The following is a 17,258-nucleotide window of genomic DNA, read 5'->3' on the forward strand; positions in this document are numbered from 1 at the left end:
CTTGTGGAAGATCCTGGAAAAATTTGGTTGTCTGGAGGAGTTCATTAGTATTATACTCCAATTCTACAATAGCATGTTTGTGTGGGTTTTGGATAATAGACAATATTCCTGGGTGTTCCCAGTCACCAAAAGTGTAAAGCAGGATTGTGTCCTAGCTCTCATGCTTTTTAACATTAAGTTTTCTGTGATGTTGTCAAATATCTTCAACCAAGAAAAAAAATGTCCTCAAGGTCAACTACCAAACTGATGGTAAATGTTTTAACTTGAAAAGTTTACAAATTAAGACTGAAGTAGAGGAGAGTTGATATGCATCTTTCTGCTCTGATTATGCACTTATTGTATCCTCTGAGGCTGAGATGCCACAGAGTATTATTTGAGCTAATATAAGCCTCACAACAGCAAGAAAATAGAAAATTTGCATGTTAGCATGTAAGTATATATCTATAAATGTATATACACATAGATGTGTATATATGGAGAGCAAAAGGGAGGGGGAGACAGAGACAGAGACAGAGACAGAGACCGAGACAGAGACAGAGACAGAGACAGAGACAGAGACAAAGAGACAGACAGAGAGAGACAGAGAGAGAGAGAGAGAGAGAGAGAGAGGGAATTGAAGATAATCTCAGACCATTTTGTCCTGGGAATTTGAAAAAGGCCTTCTAAAGAAAATGGAGATTTGAGATGAATCTTAAAGGAAGCCAGTCAGGGTAACTAAGGAGGTAGAGGTGAGGAAAGAGAGCAAGTCAGGCATGAGGACTGCCAAAGATGAGGAACAGTGATGGGCAACAAAGTTAGTGAAGGACAGCAAGTGGGCCAGGGTAGCTGAGTGTAAAATGTGGGAGGAAAATCAAGTGTATGAAGACTGGAAAGGGAGAAAATAGAAATCTTAGGAAGAACCTTGAATGTCAATAGAAGATCCTAGAGAGAAAAGGGAATCACTGAAGTTTATGGTTTAGAAGCATGACAAGGGCAGATCTGTGCTTAGGGAAAATATTTTTCCACCCAAAATGAAAAGTAATTGGAGAGTATAGAAATTTGAAGAAGGAAGACCAATTAGAAGCCTATAGCAATGGTTCAGCTAAGTCAAGTCCATGAGCATTTATGAAGCACATCCACTGCCCTAAGTTCTGAGGATACAAATAGAAACACAAAGGCAATCCTGTTCTCAAGGAACTTCCATCCTAATGTGAGAAGACAACATATAACAGGCAACTGACAAGATCTTGGGGGCAGAGGGAGAAGACCTTTGGAAGGTCTGATGCAAATTTTTGGAAAACGAAGCATGGCTATTTGGGGCCCTTTTCCAAAATGGAAGTTCTTGGAGAAATCATCCATGACAGAAGGGGACTTTAAGAGCAAAGAAGGAAAGAAGATGAAACATGGTCCACAGAGCAACATCTAAGGAAGTGATGAGGATCTGAATAAAAATGGAGGTTGTGTGAGAAAGGAGAAAGGGACAAACAGGAGAAATGTGATGGCAGAAAAATGGATCAAGAAAAATCCAGAAATGCCTTGAGCAAAGGTTTTATATTGTCTTGTCTCCAAAGAATTATGCCTCAAGATAATTTCCCCTTTCAGGGGATAAAGTGGCCTTCCTTAAAAGAGGTTCTAGTGGGGCAGCTAGGTGGTGCAGTAGATAGAACACCAGCCCTGGAGTCAGGAAGACCTGAGTTCAAATCCAGCCTCTGACATTTAATAATTACCTAGCTGTGTGACCTTGGGCAAGCCCCACTGCCTTGGAAAAAACAAAAGAGGTTCTAGGGTTCCCAACATTTGTTAATTTTCATATTTCAAGTAATTATCTCCCACTATTTAGGGTTCAATCTCTAAATGCTGAGAAATCTTTCCTCATTTTAAAAAGTTATGATTTCATTCTCCTAAGTAAAGAACATTATTGCACCCTATGTATGAGAGCTATAGATGTCAAATTTTCACATCCTCTTAAGAGGTTTTATTTATGGTTACCACTATCCACTAAGCTATTACTTCTGTCCACACCCGGTAGAGGTCCTCTTTGCAATGAATTAAAATTGGCCCTGTATGACAAAGCACATCTCATTGTGAATCTCTAGAAATAGAGAAAAAATAGGCAAGTACCAATCATGAAATATCTGAAGTGTATGAACAGTATTACATCATATTCAAAAGGGAAAAAACCTCAGAACTCTGATTAAAAGATAAAACAGGGAGACAGAGCCAAGATGGTGGTGTGAAGGCAGGATTTCCCTGAAACTACTTCCCCAAAAAAATCCAAAAGCTGCCAAATTATGACTCTAGCAAAAATTTAGAGGGGCAGAGCCCACAGAAAGACTGAGTGATTAAATTTCTCAGTTCAAGACAACTTAGAAGTTCTGTGAGAAAGGTATGTTTCAGTAGGACTGGGGATTGGAAAAAATGCCATGGCCAGCAGTGCAGCCCAGGGATCACCAAGAACAGCTTGAAGGGGCAGTGAGAGAACTTTGCTGCACCAGAGTACAGGAGCACTGGCCTCAGAGCATCCCTATGATGAGAACCTGCAGCAGGGAAGCCATCCTGCACCTCCAGAGCACAGCCTACAGATCATAAGGGGGTAGGGGGAGATTGTAGAAATCTCTGTACTCTCCCTGGGGCAGGACTCTGCTGTTTTCCCACACTCAGATCCAGGTTGCAGTTTGGACTTCCTTATCACCATAGCCTAGCAGAGACCTTCATCATAGCTCCAGAGAAGAGGGGAGCACCTGTGGTCATCTATGTATCAAAGCACAGGCAAGAAAGCATAAGACCTTTAAGGAATAAAGGTCCCAGTGAGGTGTCCCAAAAACACCCCCAAAGTCTTGGAAGTGCAGTAAATTAGTCTTAGGCTGTGTAAATGAGAAAACAAAAGAAAAAGAAAAATCTGATCATAGAAAATTACTTTGGTCTCATGGAAGATTCAGAAGATGACAAACTTGAAGCTTCTATATCCAAAGCCTCTAAGAGAAATAGAAAGTGGGCTCTGGCTATGGATGAGCTCAAAAAAGACTTTGAAAAGCAATTAAGGGAAGTGGAGGAAAAATTGGGAGGAGAAATGAGAGTAATGCAGATAAATCATGAAAACCATATCAGCAGTTTGGTGAAAGAAATACAAAAAAAAATTCTGGAGAAAATAGTATGTTAAAAACCAGTTTAGGCCAAATGTAAAATCAAAACAAAAGGCAAATGAGGAGAAGAATGCTTTAAAAAGTAGAATTGGCCAGCTGGAAAAGGAGATTGAAAAGCTCTCTGAAGAAAATAACTCCTTCAAATGCAGAATGGAACTAAAGGAAGTTGATAACTTTGCAAAAAATTAGAAAGAAATAAAACTCTTCCAAAAAATCCAAAAATTAGAAGAAAATGTGAAATATCTCATTGGAAAAACAACTGACCTCTAAAACAGATCCAGAAGATATAATTTAAAAATTATTGGGCTATCTGAAAGTCACAACCAGGAAAAGAACCTAGACTTCATTTTTCAAGAAATAATACAACAAAATTGCCCTGAGATCCTAGAAGCAGAGGGTAAAATAGAAAAGGGAATTTATCAGCCACCTCCTGAAAGAGGTCCCAAAGAAAAACTTCCGGGAATAGTATAGCCAAATTCCAAAACTCCCAAGTCAAAGAGAAAATACTAAAAACAAACAATTCAACTACTGTGGCTCATTAGTCGGGATTACACAGGATCTGGCAGCATCTACATTAAGGGCTTGTAGGGATTGGAATATGATATTCCAAAAGGCAAAAGATCTTGGTTTACAACCAAGAATCAGCCACCCAGCAAAACTGAACATCCTCTTTCAGGGGAAAAGATGGCCTTTCAATGAAACAGGGGACTTTTAAACTTTTCTATTGAAACAAACTAGAGCTTAACAGAAAGTTTGATCTTCAAGTATAGGACTCTGGTGAACCATAGAGGGGGTGGATGAGAAGGACTAACTATGAGGAACTTAATAATACTGAACTGTTTGTATTCCTGCATGGGAAGAAGAAATTGATAACTCATATGAACTTTCTCATTTATAAGAACTGTTAGAAGGAGCATATAGAGACAGGACATAGAAAGGAGCAGAGTATAATGGTATAATATAGTAAAAAGATGAGTGAAAAAGGAAAGTACTGGGAGGAAGAGAAAGAAGAAGGAAGGGCAATTTCAGCTAAGAGTCAAGAAAACACTTTTTCAATGGAGTGGAATGGGAGAAGGTGAGGGGGAATGAGTGAGCCTTCATTTTCATCAGAAATAGCTCAGAGAGGTAACAAGCACACTTAATAGGGTATAGAAATCTATCTTACCCTAGAGAAAAATGAGAAGGGATGGGATAAGGGGCAATGTGGGGAGGGAGAGGGGAAATAGGTAATAGAAGAGAGGGAAGACTGTGGGAGAAGGTATTCAGACACAACACACTTTTTGGACAGGGACAGGATGAAAGGAGAAAGAGAACAAACTGAATGAGAGTGGGGAGGAATACAGTGGAGGGAAATACAACTTGCAATAGCAACTGTGAGAGAAATATTGAAGCAACTTCTCTGGTGGACTTATGATAAAGAAGGCTACTCACCCCAGAGATGGAGCCGTTGGAATCTGAACACAAACTGAAGTACATTTTTTTCTCTCTCTCATTATTCTTGAGGCTTCTCATATTTTGGGGGAAGGGGGTGTTTATGTTTACTCTAATAACAAGGTTATTTTAATAATATAAAATAACACTAAAACATCAAAAAACAAAACAATAATGACTTTAAAAAGCTAGAAGTCTCACTTTCTTCAACTATATTTTAAATTACCAAATGACAAAACCTGAACTTATAATTCCCTATTCCCCACAGAGCTTAACAATGCTAAAAATACAATAGGGCTCATTGATTCATTGATGTGAATCACTGTTTCATTTATGTGAATCACTAATTCATTGATGTGAATCATTGATTCATTGATGCTCTCTAGTTTTGTTTCTATCCCATTTTACTAGAAGTTACATTCTTGCTATGGTCCTGAGGGGAGACAAAGAAATAGTGGAGAAAAGAACAAGTGAATGTTTGTAAGTCATCTGGAGTATTGCAACCCCAATTTATCCTCAAAGCATTTCCATTCCTTTGTTCTCCAAGAGTTAATATGAAATGGCAGGTTCCTGTGCTACCCAGATAGATAACTGGGAGAAAACTAACTCCAGATGATGATGATCATGGTGGTGGTGGTCAAGGAGGAGGAGGAGGAGGAGGAAGAGGAGGAAGAGGAGAAAGAAAACAAGGAACAAAAACAACAAATATCAGCATGCTCCATTTGGCAGGTAAAGACATCTCCACACAGGGCCTAGGCTGATCATTTTCAACATCACAAGTGTCTAGAAAGTTCAAACTCCATCATGACTTAAGTGTATGTCTACAAATCTAGTTCCTTCTTCCTGCTAAATCAAGAGCCCATTGCCTTTAATGGCACCAGGAAGGAAACCAATAACAGAGCAAACAATCAGGCTCTGGTAAACCCAAGAGCCATCTTTGCTGAATATCCTGTCACTTATGATCCCTGGGAAAAAATGCAATCTTGTGTAAGAAAGTTAGTGCACTTTTTCTTATTAAGATCCTACCTCAATGTCCCATTGCACTGAAAGGTTTCAGTGACCCCCTTACTTTTCCCACAGCATAGACATGGGCAGGATTCCCACTAAGCCATAAATTTTGACTTGCAGGAAATAGACATGTATCATCAATCCATGTGCTAAATTCTTGCAGCCAAGATTCATAAGCATTTAGGAATATAGATATATTAATAGGTGAATTTTCTGATTATAAATTGTTCAACCTTACACCTGAGTATTAAGGTCTTTGTTTTGTGCATCATTGACTCCTTCAAGAGATTTTCAAATCAAACATTAAGAATTATTGCTATGGGGTGGCTAGGTGGCACAGTGGATAGACCAGCCCAATCTAGATAAGTCAGGAGTACCTGAGTTCAAATCTGGCCTCAGACACTTAATAATTACCTAGCTGTGTGGCCTTGAGCAAGCCATTTAACCCCATTGCCTTGCAAAAAATAAAGGAGGGCAGCTAGGTGGCAGCAATGGATAGAACAGCCCTATCTAGATCAGTCAGGAGTAACTGAGTTCAAATCCGGCCTCAGACACTTAATAATTACCTAGCTGTGCGGCCTTGGCCAAGTCACTTAACCTCATTTGCCTTGCAAAAACCTAAAAAAAAAAAAATTATTGCCAGTCCACTTTCACTGTAGAAGTTATTTAGGTAAGTTTTAGCATATCTTGTACATATAATACCAAGGGTTACCTCCAAATATCTCTCTTCTTTTCTAATTCTTTTCATTAGCAATATTCTTTCACTTACAATGTCACCTTAAATTCTTTTTAAAGGGCAGCTAGGTGGCCCAGTGGACAGAACACCAGCCCTGGAGTCAGGAGTATCTGAATTCAAATCCAGCCTCAGACACTTAATAATTACCTGACTGTGTGGCCTTGGACAAGCCACTTAACCCCATTGCCTTGCAAAAACCTAAAAAAAAACTTTTTAAAAATATTTTTTTTTAATTCTAGCATCATTTCTTGCCTTATCTGTCACCAAAACACCATGTTTTTTTACTTCAATTCTTTTTGGAGTTCTCTTTTGAGTTGGATTCTCATAAGTTATTTTTATTTTTCTTTGTCTACAGCTTTACATCCCATATTGGACTTAGAATCTATATATTTCTCAAGGGAATATCAAGCCTTGAAAACTGCACTGACTTTCTTACACAGGACTGCATTTTGTCCCACGGATTATAAGTGACAGGATATTCAGCAAAGATAGCTCTCTCTGGAGTCCTGCTATTGCATTCTCTGGGTTTGCCTTCTTCAAGAATTACAGGGGCAGTTCCAACCAGGGAACTGCAAACATTCATTGGATTCAAGTGCTTTGATGGAATTTCCATTTCTTTGATTAGGTGTCAACAACAAAACTGCAGTTTAGGGCTGGAACTGATCCTAGCAGACATTTGGTCTATTTTCTGACCAGACCCTCTTTTATAGTTTAGGAAAATGAAGTCCATAGAATTTGAGCTCCTAGACCAAGGTCACATATAGCAAGCCATTTGGAGAAAATCATTCCTTTATTTCACAGTTCAAATCTGATCACCCCAAACAATGAGGAGATAATTTCTTTGAACTCTTGCATCATGTTCTTATATGCAACATACATGCTGTGTATTAACTTAAAATATTAGTTATATTTTCAGGTGAACAAGGAGTATGCAGTATATAATAATGTACATGCAGAGTAGTCACTTAATAAATATTTGTAGTTTTGTGATCCACAACTAACCTAAAAAAAATAGAATTCTAAATTCTGCTAGGAACTTAGTATACTACCAAGTGTTTCTGCTAGGAAATCATCCCACCTTTCTAAGAATGTGTTCTGCTGCCTCACTGTTTTCACTGCTTTATCCATGACTGATAATTCTTGAGATATCCCTATCTCAGACTCCAGAAATGGGTGGTAGTCATGAAACACTCACCTAGAGAGGTTATAGAGGCTGCAATCATGAAGAAGTTCAAGGTTCTGACAGATGTCAGTTAAGTTATTGGTCCCAAGGATGGAGTTATTGGGACCTCCAGGTACCAGACCACATCAGGCTGCAAAGGAGATAGCTGGACAGTGTCAAAAGGTCCTTCATCAGATACTTTATACCTATGAGATAGCCCTGGCTGGAATATAATTCTGTTATGACCCAGAAAACTACCTCACCAGGACAGGGAATTCCTCACAGCTTGTGTAATCAGAGAATCTCTGGCTATAGATTCCAGGACCATCAACTGGAAAAAGAAGTGGTACTAATTGATTTTGGGTCAGGAAATGTGTCTGTTAACAACAGGTAATAAAACCTGGCCAGATCAGAGATGGGAAGTGAGAGACAGTTTGGTGAAGGTTGGGTTTGGGTATGTTTTTTTCAGTCCATTAATGTGTAATCATGAAGACATAAGAAACTGCATCCTGTATCTATCCTCTTGGTTTCTCCAGCACAGTATCAAATTCTGAATTGCCTCCTAGGAACAGATGAGGAAATCTCCCTCCTATCTTTCCTATTCCAAAATATTTTCCAAAATATCTGTTTTGGTACCAATTACCCCAGCTTCATTAAATTCTTCCAATCTCACTTGTAAGGGGAAAGTAAGCAAACAGTAACACAAAAGTTAAACTGTATTAGTAGTTTAAACTTGATAGCAAAGGTGGTAGGATAGAAAGGCTTAGATTGAGGTTTGATGGGGAAAGTCTAGACTTTTAGGCTTTCTGCTTCTACCTTGGTGATGTGAAGGAAAAAAAGCTTTACATAAAATACCAACTTAAATAGATTATTTTTAAATGTTGAAAAGCATAGACAAAAAATGGTTGTTCCTTACTGTGACAAATAGTTTCTGCCTAAAACCAAATAGTTAGCACTATCTGTAATAAAGAAACAGCACTAAGAGGACACTCCAATTATGTTAGGGATAAAGTAAAGATGTCAATTTTTATCATAATTATTTGATACAGTTATAGAAATGCTAGCCTTATTTTTAATCTATATAATTCTTTGGTCTATAGTACAGTTTCTTGTAAGCAATACATTGTGTGATTTGGCTTTCTTATGCAATCTTTCTTTCCAGTTTTATTGGATAGTTCAATATATTCATATTTAAAATTATGAGAGTTTATATTTTCTGATTGTGAAACTATTGTTACTAAATAGGCCCATCTCTTTGGAGACACTTCAGGTATATACAAAGCATCAACTCCTCAGAAAAGAACCTTATATGGTTTGGAATAAGGTACTGGAATTGCTTTTGCTTTTGCTTTGTGTCCACAACCCTTATCACATTCTCTAGTACATTGTAATCCTTTAAAAAATAACTGCTGATTGATTGATTGATTGATTGGGAGCAAGGCTAGCTGTCAATCAAATTGCAAAGTAGGTGAAGCTGGTATTCAGGGCCCCAAATCCTCTTCTTGTTTGCCATCCTTTCTTTGACCCACTTTGCCAAGATTCATTGCCATCCCTACCTAATACCCCAATCAATAGCTCTTTACATTTTTCTCTTTGGTATATTTATTTCTAAATTAGAATATTTTTCTCCTTCCAAACTAATATGTTGTATAGTTACTTTGGCTCAAAGAGCTTTAAAGTAACCATGTTTTCTAAGGTTCTTTTCCTGTTTTTAACAATCATTCCCTCCTGTTTGTCAATAGTTTACCTAGTGTCAAAGTTTTACATAACTTTTTAATTTGATCTTTTCCTTCCTTATATTTAGTTATCCATTTCTTCCCTTCCTTTTCTCCTCTTACATAATTAGTTACTTCAAATTCCTCCCTTTCTAACCCTCCAAAATCTTGTAAAAAATTGCCATATTTCTCCATGTATAAGATGCACCTTAATTTGGGTGCCAGAAATTTGAAAAAAAAATGCATTATATAAAGTAATTGAACTCAAGTTTTATTCATCATAAAAATTCATACAACTCCTCACCACATCAAAACTCCCATCATCAGCTCATTCTTATCTGTATTTGATGACAAATCACTGTCTTAGAAGGGGCTCAGATTGCTCTCCTGCCTGTGTTCTGGTCTGTAGTTGACCACAAGGACTCCCTGAATAAGTTTGGTGCCTAGACACATGCTTAGTCCATTCCATTTCATGAACCTGAAGCACCAGTTGTGTCCTCCTTTGAAATCAGTAACTTTTTCATCATCAATTCTTCTGGCCTCATGCTGAACCATCTTTGTGGACAAAGGAATTGCAATGGTCCTTTGCTCTTCAATCCATCTCTTCAATTCCCTCTCTAACTCAGACCATTTTGCTGACTTGCCTCTAATGGTCTTCTTCTGTCAGGGCTTTTACAATAGGGTTTTGTCTTCCCATAACCAGTCTTGGATTGTTTTCTCAGTTGGAGGAGGACCAAAAGAGGACACAAGCTTAGAGTACAATGTTAGGAAAGACATGTGACCAGTTTTACAAACTGGATCACTTTTAACTTGAATTCAGCACTGTACAAAAATCTTTACTGAGCCATTTCTGGGTAGAATGTGGCAAAACGTAACCTAACATAGTGGTAACAAATTCAAAACAATGAGAGCAAAGACAAGTGTTAAAAGGTGAGAAATGCAAGTAAAATATCTACAACTTCTGTATAAGATACTCTCAGTCTTTAGACTCCAAATTTTTCAAAAAACTTTGTGTCTTAAACATAGGGAAATATGGTATACTCCTTTCTTCAAAAGGAATTTATTTTTTCGCTCTCTAACTTTAATTCTCTTAATGTTTTTTTTTAGGTATAGGTATTAATATCATTGAATTCCTAATTAAATTAATCAATACTTTATATATAATACATTATAATATACAATATAATATATAACAATAACAAATTTTTAAAATGCCAAGTTTTCATTTCCTCTTCAAACCAATTTTTTACATATTTCAAATGTGTAGCTTCCCTCCTCTTCCCTCGTTTCTACTGTGCCTCAGTCTTAAAGTATCATTTCATGAGGGAAATGATGAGTACAAAACATTGTTCCAAGATAGAAATTTAGCCATTCATTCTGTCTGCTTCTACTCCTCATCCTCCTTGTGATCATTTTCTTTTTTCATTTACCATGAAATGTTCTCTTTGAAACCTTGCCTTACCTTTCTGAATTCCAGGGATCTCCAACAACTCTGATGCTCTAATGTCCTTTTTCCTTGACCATTCTCTAAGAGGAAAACGTTTCTCCATGCTTCATGGTGTCCCCATAAACCAATCCACTGTAGTTTGGATACTTCACTTTTTTTTTTGTTTCTCAGAGAATTCATTTTATTTAATGTCTGTGGTATGCAAGATTATTGTATCTTTCCAGTAAAAAAAGTCATTTTTTTCAAAATGTAGACAAATTTTGATCATTTATATACTCCAAGACCTCAAGGACTCAGGTAATCAATCAGTTGTGGAGGAAGGGAAGCTTTCAAACTGCAAGAACATCAGGAAAATCTACTGTCCTCAGGGGACCTTTGAAGAAAATCAGGGGTCCTTAGAAATGAGGAGCTGCTTTTGAAATTTATAATTAATACTAATAAATTTGAGTGCTAGGAAATTAATTCAGCTATTTTGGGGAAAATAATCATAAAAATTTGGCTATAAATATATTCTGGAGATATTATATTCAAAATTCACCTTTGTGATAATTTGATCAGGATTTCTTCTATTACCTTTAATTATTCTTTACCTCTCTTTTTCCCAAAGAAAATTAATTTGGGGTCTCATCAGGTTACTTGGGATGCAGGAGATAAATATTCCTCAAGTAAGCCCTAAGTCTTTCTATTACTAATAGAGGATAGTGCTAAGTCAAAAATCTCAAAAACCTCCTTGTATTGGATTTTAAACATTGTATTTATATATATGTATGTATGAGCAGCTAGGTTGCTCAGTGGATAGAGCACAGGTCCTGCAGTCAGGAGGAGTCAAGTTCAAATCCAGCCTTAGGTACTTGATATTTACTTAGCTATATGATCTGGAGTAAGTCACTCAAGCCCACTGCCTTGCAAAAAAAAACAAGAACAAAAACTATATATATATATATATATATTCAAAGTAATTAAACTTTGGGAAAGTTTACATAATATTTACATAATATTACATAATGATATCTTTTGATACTTATCAATAATAATTGGTATATTAACAATTTTCCCTTTGACATAAATTATTAGAATGAGGTTATCTACTATTCATGGAACCGTCACTAATTTGGAATAATTGAGTGGATATATACTTAAATATACTGAAAAAATACAAAATATTTTTGAAATGTATAATTGTAAAAAGATTTGCAATATTTTCAAATAAACTCAGTAACTCTGGAAGCTAACTTGGCAAAAGGAGGTCACTGAGGATTTGTTTAATAAACAGAAAAGCATAATTCTGGCATGTTAATTTGTATATATAAGTTCTAAGGGAAAAAAGTAAGTCAAACAAAATCATAGAATTTTATAGCTATAAAGTATCTCAGAGATCTTTTAGTCCAACTTATCAATTCACAGATGAGAACATTGAAGACCAAAAAGGTTTAGTGACTTCCCAAAGTCATTTAGATAATAAACATGGTCAGAGCTATAGTTCATCTGCTTGACTTACAGTTTAAACCTTCCTTCAAAACAGATTGCTTTCCTTGCAATTTGTATCAGCTGTTGATTTACTTAGTAAATCTTTTCTCTTCTATCCACTCTCCTCCAATTATTAGAATGAATGTAAGTGCAGCTCAGTTCTGTCTGAATCACCATGTATTTCAACTTAAGAGAGTCCAAATTAATGTGTTTTTAATCTATATTTCACATATCTCCTGATTTTTTGGTCTTTTATTTTGTGGCATATTTTTATTGTAAAATTATTACTTTGTTATAACTATGGTTTCTAGAAATTGGAAACCTTGGAATACTGTAAAAATTGCAAATTCCATTCATATTCTAGTAGTCAAGCTGTAAGGAATATTTCTAGGCATAAGCAGAATTACTGTGAAACTCTAACAAGAATTGGGACTTTAAAGACTGAAGAAATCCTAAAAAACTTAGAAAACCTAATGACTTTTGGGGGTTGGGGGAGGAAGGTATTTGGCGAGCAGGAGAACAACATTCCAAGGGGGCAGTTGTAACAACATGATTTGCTAATGGGAGATGTTTGCATAGTATATGTGAATACTTATATGACACCACTGTTTATCAGTAAAATGTTCAATAGTTCCTATTAATCCCAATAATTTCATTTCTAGGGCTTGTTTGAATTCACTCTTGGTATCAAATATGATGACATCATCCCTTATTTATAATTTCTTTTTTATTTTATTTATTTAAGGAAATGGGGTTAAGAGTTATTTGACCAAGGTCACACAGCTAGACAATTATTATTAAGTGTCTGAGACTGGATTTGAACTCAGGTCCTCCTGACCCCAGGGCCAGTGCTCTATCCATACCACCTTGCTGCCCCTATTTACAATATCTTAGCCATTATGGAAGGTACTGATCATTAGTTCTCAGAAAATTGCTATAGTATCAGAAGTCTAATATACTCACTATGGCACAATGGGCTTCTGACCTTTTCCTGAGTCTCATCAATTATAATTTCTCTCTTCTATGAACTACTCCCTCTCATATTTGCTCAGTCTAAAAAACAACTATTTTCACTGCAGCAACTGGAAATTCAAAGCATCAAGAGATAAACAAATGAGAGCTAAATGTCTCTTGCAACCCCATCCCTATTTGACTTCCTGAATTCCTACTACTTGACTCTTAGGTTTCAAAAGGGTCTAACTACAAATTTCATGAGTTCTAGAGTAACAGAGAGACAAATATGAGTTAGCAAATAGACCCATTGACTAGCTTTTTTTAATAACCAACTCTTGAAGGCTAAACAAATTGATATTAAAGTTTTTAATTTTATACCACTTAGCATGCCTTTTGGGGTTAAGCTCAATTCTTGAAAATAACAGTGGAATAATTTAATTGTGATGGTCACTCTTCATGAGTGAAGAATAATGAAATTTGGAACAATTTTTGTGGTCAGCTATTGGGACAATGTGTGAGTAGCCCATTAAATGATAAAAAATATCTGCTAAAGCAAATTTACTGACAGTTAACATCTGCCCATTACTATGGAGTTTCCTTAGGAAAAAAATTTTACTTGAAATATGTAAAGAGCAGATTGTGTTTAAAAAATATTGCTGGATGAATATAGTGGCCAAAGAACAGCTAAAAATAGGGAAGGATGTCGATGGTAAGTTTTCAGATGTTTTTGTAGCTCCAGTATTGAATTATCTTCATGTCAAAAAGACCATCCACAAGATCCACAATACCATAGTAATTATTTAAGTTTTCTTGCCCTGGAAGATATCTTGATTGACTAGAGTAGTACTGTTTGGCAGGTATACTGGCAAACAAGTCAAGTTCATTTTTAAAGATTGTAACAAGCAAACTCCTGTTTTCCCTTCCCTGACAGATTGGAGCCTGAGGGTATGGGTTCTGGGATACTAAATGCCAAATCCTTTTTTGTCTTTTCTTTTGGAACAAACATGCTGGACTTCTTGGAATGTGAGACTCCAAAATTGGATTCATCAATTTCTTCCCAGCTCTCTAAAGTCATTTTTTTTTTTTAGGATTTTGCAAGGCAATGGGGTTAAGTAGCTTGCCCAAGGCCACACAGCTAGGTAGTTATTAAGTGTCTGAGGCAGGATTTGAACTCAGGTACTCCTGACTCCAGGGCCAGCTCTCTATCCACTAAGCCACCTAGCCTCCCCTCTCTGAAGTCTTAAACAGGTTCAGACCCTAATGTCTTTTACCACTTTTATGACCCACTGCAACACTGTGCTTAGATGATGAATTTTAGATGATACTTGAAACAATTACTCGATGTTTTTGGTGAGGCTAGGTGCTTTGAAGTTTGCTAGGTCTGTCTGTGGCAGGTGAACAGGCTGTAGTGACTAACGGCTATTTTTTTTGTTGGGGATGTGTCTGGGCCTGATCTTCTGATGGACGTTCAAATTCTAATTCAACAAAGGATTGTTTTGGTTCTATTGACTTTCTTCACAGATTGCTTTGATTCCAAGTACTATGGAGGAGGGTCTAATATTTGACCAACTTAAAACTATGGATATTTCAGAGACTAACTTGCTGTTGGCCATTTTGAGAGGTCCCAGTTCAGCATATCTCTCATAAGTTGTATAGCTTCACTATTTGCACTGGGAATTAGAATTCCCAAATTTATAGGAACACATTGTAAAAAACAAAAATTCATAGAGGATACAAACTGGCAACCTTCTAGCCAATTACTCTTTCTGGGAATCCCTTACACTTGGCAAATTTTGAAGATGTCATCTACTTCACTGTCCCTGGGAAAAGTGGTCTTAACATTCAGCCATTATACTCCCAAAAGTTCACATATCAATGGAAGAAAACTTCAGGGTACAATACCATCTGGTAGATTCACAATTAGTATATGGTGATTGCAATTTTAATCCTCTTGCAAGACCAAAATTAGCAATTTTCACAAGTTCTGAACACATACAAAGCAAATTTTCTGACTTTATATCTCTATGGAAAAATCCATGCTGGTGGATAAAAGCTAGTCCTTGCAAAATTTGATACATAATGTTTCTGATGACTGATTTGGGGAACAACTTGTTTCTGTCCTTAATTAATTAATTAAATAGTGGTTTTCCTTCATGTATCTAAACATAAAATAAAGGAGATATCTCTCTCCCAGGCAGTGTTCTTCATGAACATTCTTATTCCTCTTCATAATTATGTTCTCTCTCTTTCTTTCCTCATCTTCCAATCCCTCTCTTTGCTAATTCATTCTTTTATTCTTTTATACTTTTCTTTCTGAGAGATGACAGAACTCATTTTGACTTGCCAGTGATTTAATTAGAAAACATCAAATATCCCCCTCCAAACTCTATCTCCCCTTTATTCTTTTATGTCTTTCCCATTCTGAAATGCAATGTTCCAAAGATATATTTATTAAATTATTTATTAAATAATATTTTATTTTTCCCAATTTTATGTATAGAAAACATTTAACATTCATTTTTTGAGGCAACCAGAGTCAAGTGATCTGCACAGGATCACACAGTAAGTGTCTGATTCTGGATTTGACTCCTGTCTCCAGGATTGGTGCTCTATCCACTGTGCAACCTAGCTGCCCATTACATTCATTTCCTTAAAAAAAATTTGAGTTTCAAATTTTCTCCCTCCTTCACCTTCCCCTTCCCTAAGATAGTAAGCAAAGTATAGTTTCTAACTTAAAGTCTTTCTCTGAACCCAATCCCTTTTCCTTAATTTTTGGATACTTCCCCATACATGCTAATGTGTTCTCAACTACTTCAAGCCTCCAGTTTCCCAATCTTCTCAACTTCCATGACCTCTCCCTTCATTCTATCATAATCTATGTAAGAGAGTCACACTTTCAATCTCACAATCACCCCCATTGCTTTCATTTCCATTATTACACATCCTCTAACTCCTATATCTAAAAATTGACTCTTATCCTTCCCCTATTCTTCCCAAACTTAATTTCTCTCCACATTCAGTATTCTCTCCCCCTCAGTACTCTCCTGTGTGCTGCATCTTTCTCTCTTACTCATTGCACTTTGTAAAGGTGCTAGAAAAAGTCACACAATCTGGGTACCACTCCATATTGATGTTATCTAACTTCATCTGGGCCCACACTGCAGCAAAGTAATCCTTTTATTCCTCCAATTGATTCTTTATCATACTCCTCAAAGCAGTTGTTCTAAACTGTTTCTATTTTTCTCAATCTTCCTATAGCACCTCTGCTTGCACCCTCTCAATAGATACCTTAGACAAACCTTATATAGTAGGTCAATCACATTTAAAACAAGAAGTCTTTATTTTACACATTTTAACTCATACACGTGAATGTATGAGGCTTCTTTTTCCATCTTTAAGACCAATCCCAAAACCAAGACAGAATTACTCATCTTTGTCCTCAATCCTCAATCACCATAGTGATAAATAACAGTGACTCACTGAGTCACTCAAGCCCATTTTTAGTAGATATTGGATGCTGATTCTGATGTTGCTGCTGGGGTTAAACTAGGTTAAAGGCCTAACTCTCTCCCATGACTGAGGTGGCCTGATAAACTCATCTCTCTAATACTTCCCATTTTCTCAGGCATAAGCTAGGAACTGTTCAGGTTATTGTCACATCCTGCCCTAGGAGTTGGTCAGAGAAATACAAATATGTTGTACCCTATTCTCATCAGTTCTCCTCATCTATTCTCTCTCTAGACTACACCTTTTTTCATACCTATGTAGAACTGATGATTCTCCACTGTTCCCAGTTCCCAAGGTCTCTTCTTTCAAAGTATCCAGGTGCAGGCTTTCTTTCTCCTTGTCTCTTTCTCTCCCTATCTCTCTGTCTCTCTCTGTCTCTGTATTCTGTCTCTTTCTTTCTCTGTCTCTCTCCCCATACTCATCTATCCCAAATACCTTCTATGTGCACTAATAATTTCTCTAATCCCCATGAACAGCCCAACTACTAGGCTCCATCTACTGAAGACAGATGATGCTACCCATCCCTTTACTTCCCTTTTCCCCACAGTTTCCTCAAAGCTTGTTCTGTAATCTGCAACTTTCTCTTCCATTCCAAGAAGCTCAGAATCTAGCAACCAACCATTCTGTTCCTCCTCCAGTAGAATTAGGGGCTTTTTGAATGAAACTCATGACTCCAAGGGATAAGACTTGCAAAACAGTCTGAGATGAA

The 17,258-nt window shown here is 36.7% G+C and overlaps 1 pseudogene; it reads right to left on the reverse strand.

Annotated features, from left to right (window-relative positions):
- Nucleotides 1-13,759: 13,759 nt before the first annotated feature.
- On the reverse strand, nt 13,760-15,272 carry LOC141489216 (serine/threonine-protein kinase MAK pseudogene; annotated as a pseudogene).
- Nucleotides 15,273-17,258: the final 1,986 nt, after the last annotated feature.

The sequence above is a fragment of the Macrotis lagotis genome, chromosome 5 (genome assembly GCF_037893015.1).
Source record: "Macrotis lagotis isolate mMagLag1 chromosome 5, bilby.v1.9.chrom.fasta, whole genome shotgun sequence".
In the NCBI taxonomy this organism is placed as follows: domain Eukaryota; kingdom Metazoa; phylum Chordata; class Mammalia; order Peramelemorphia; family Peramelidae; genus Macrotis; species Macrotis lagotis.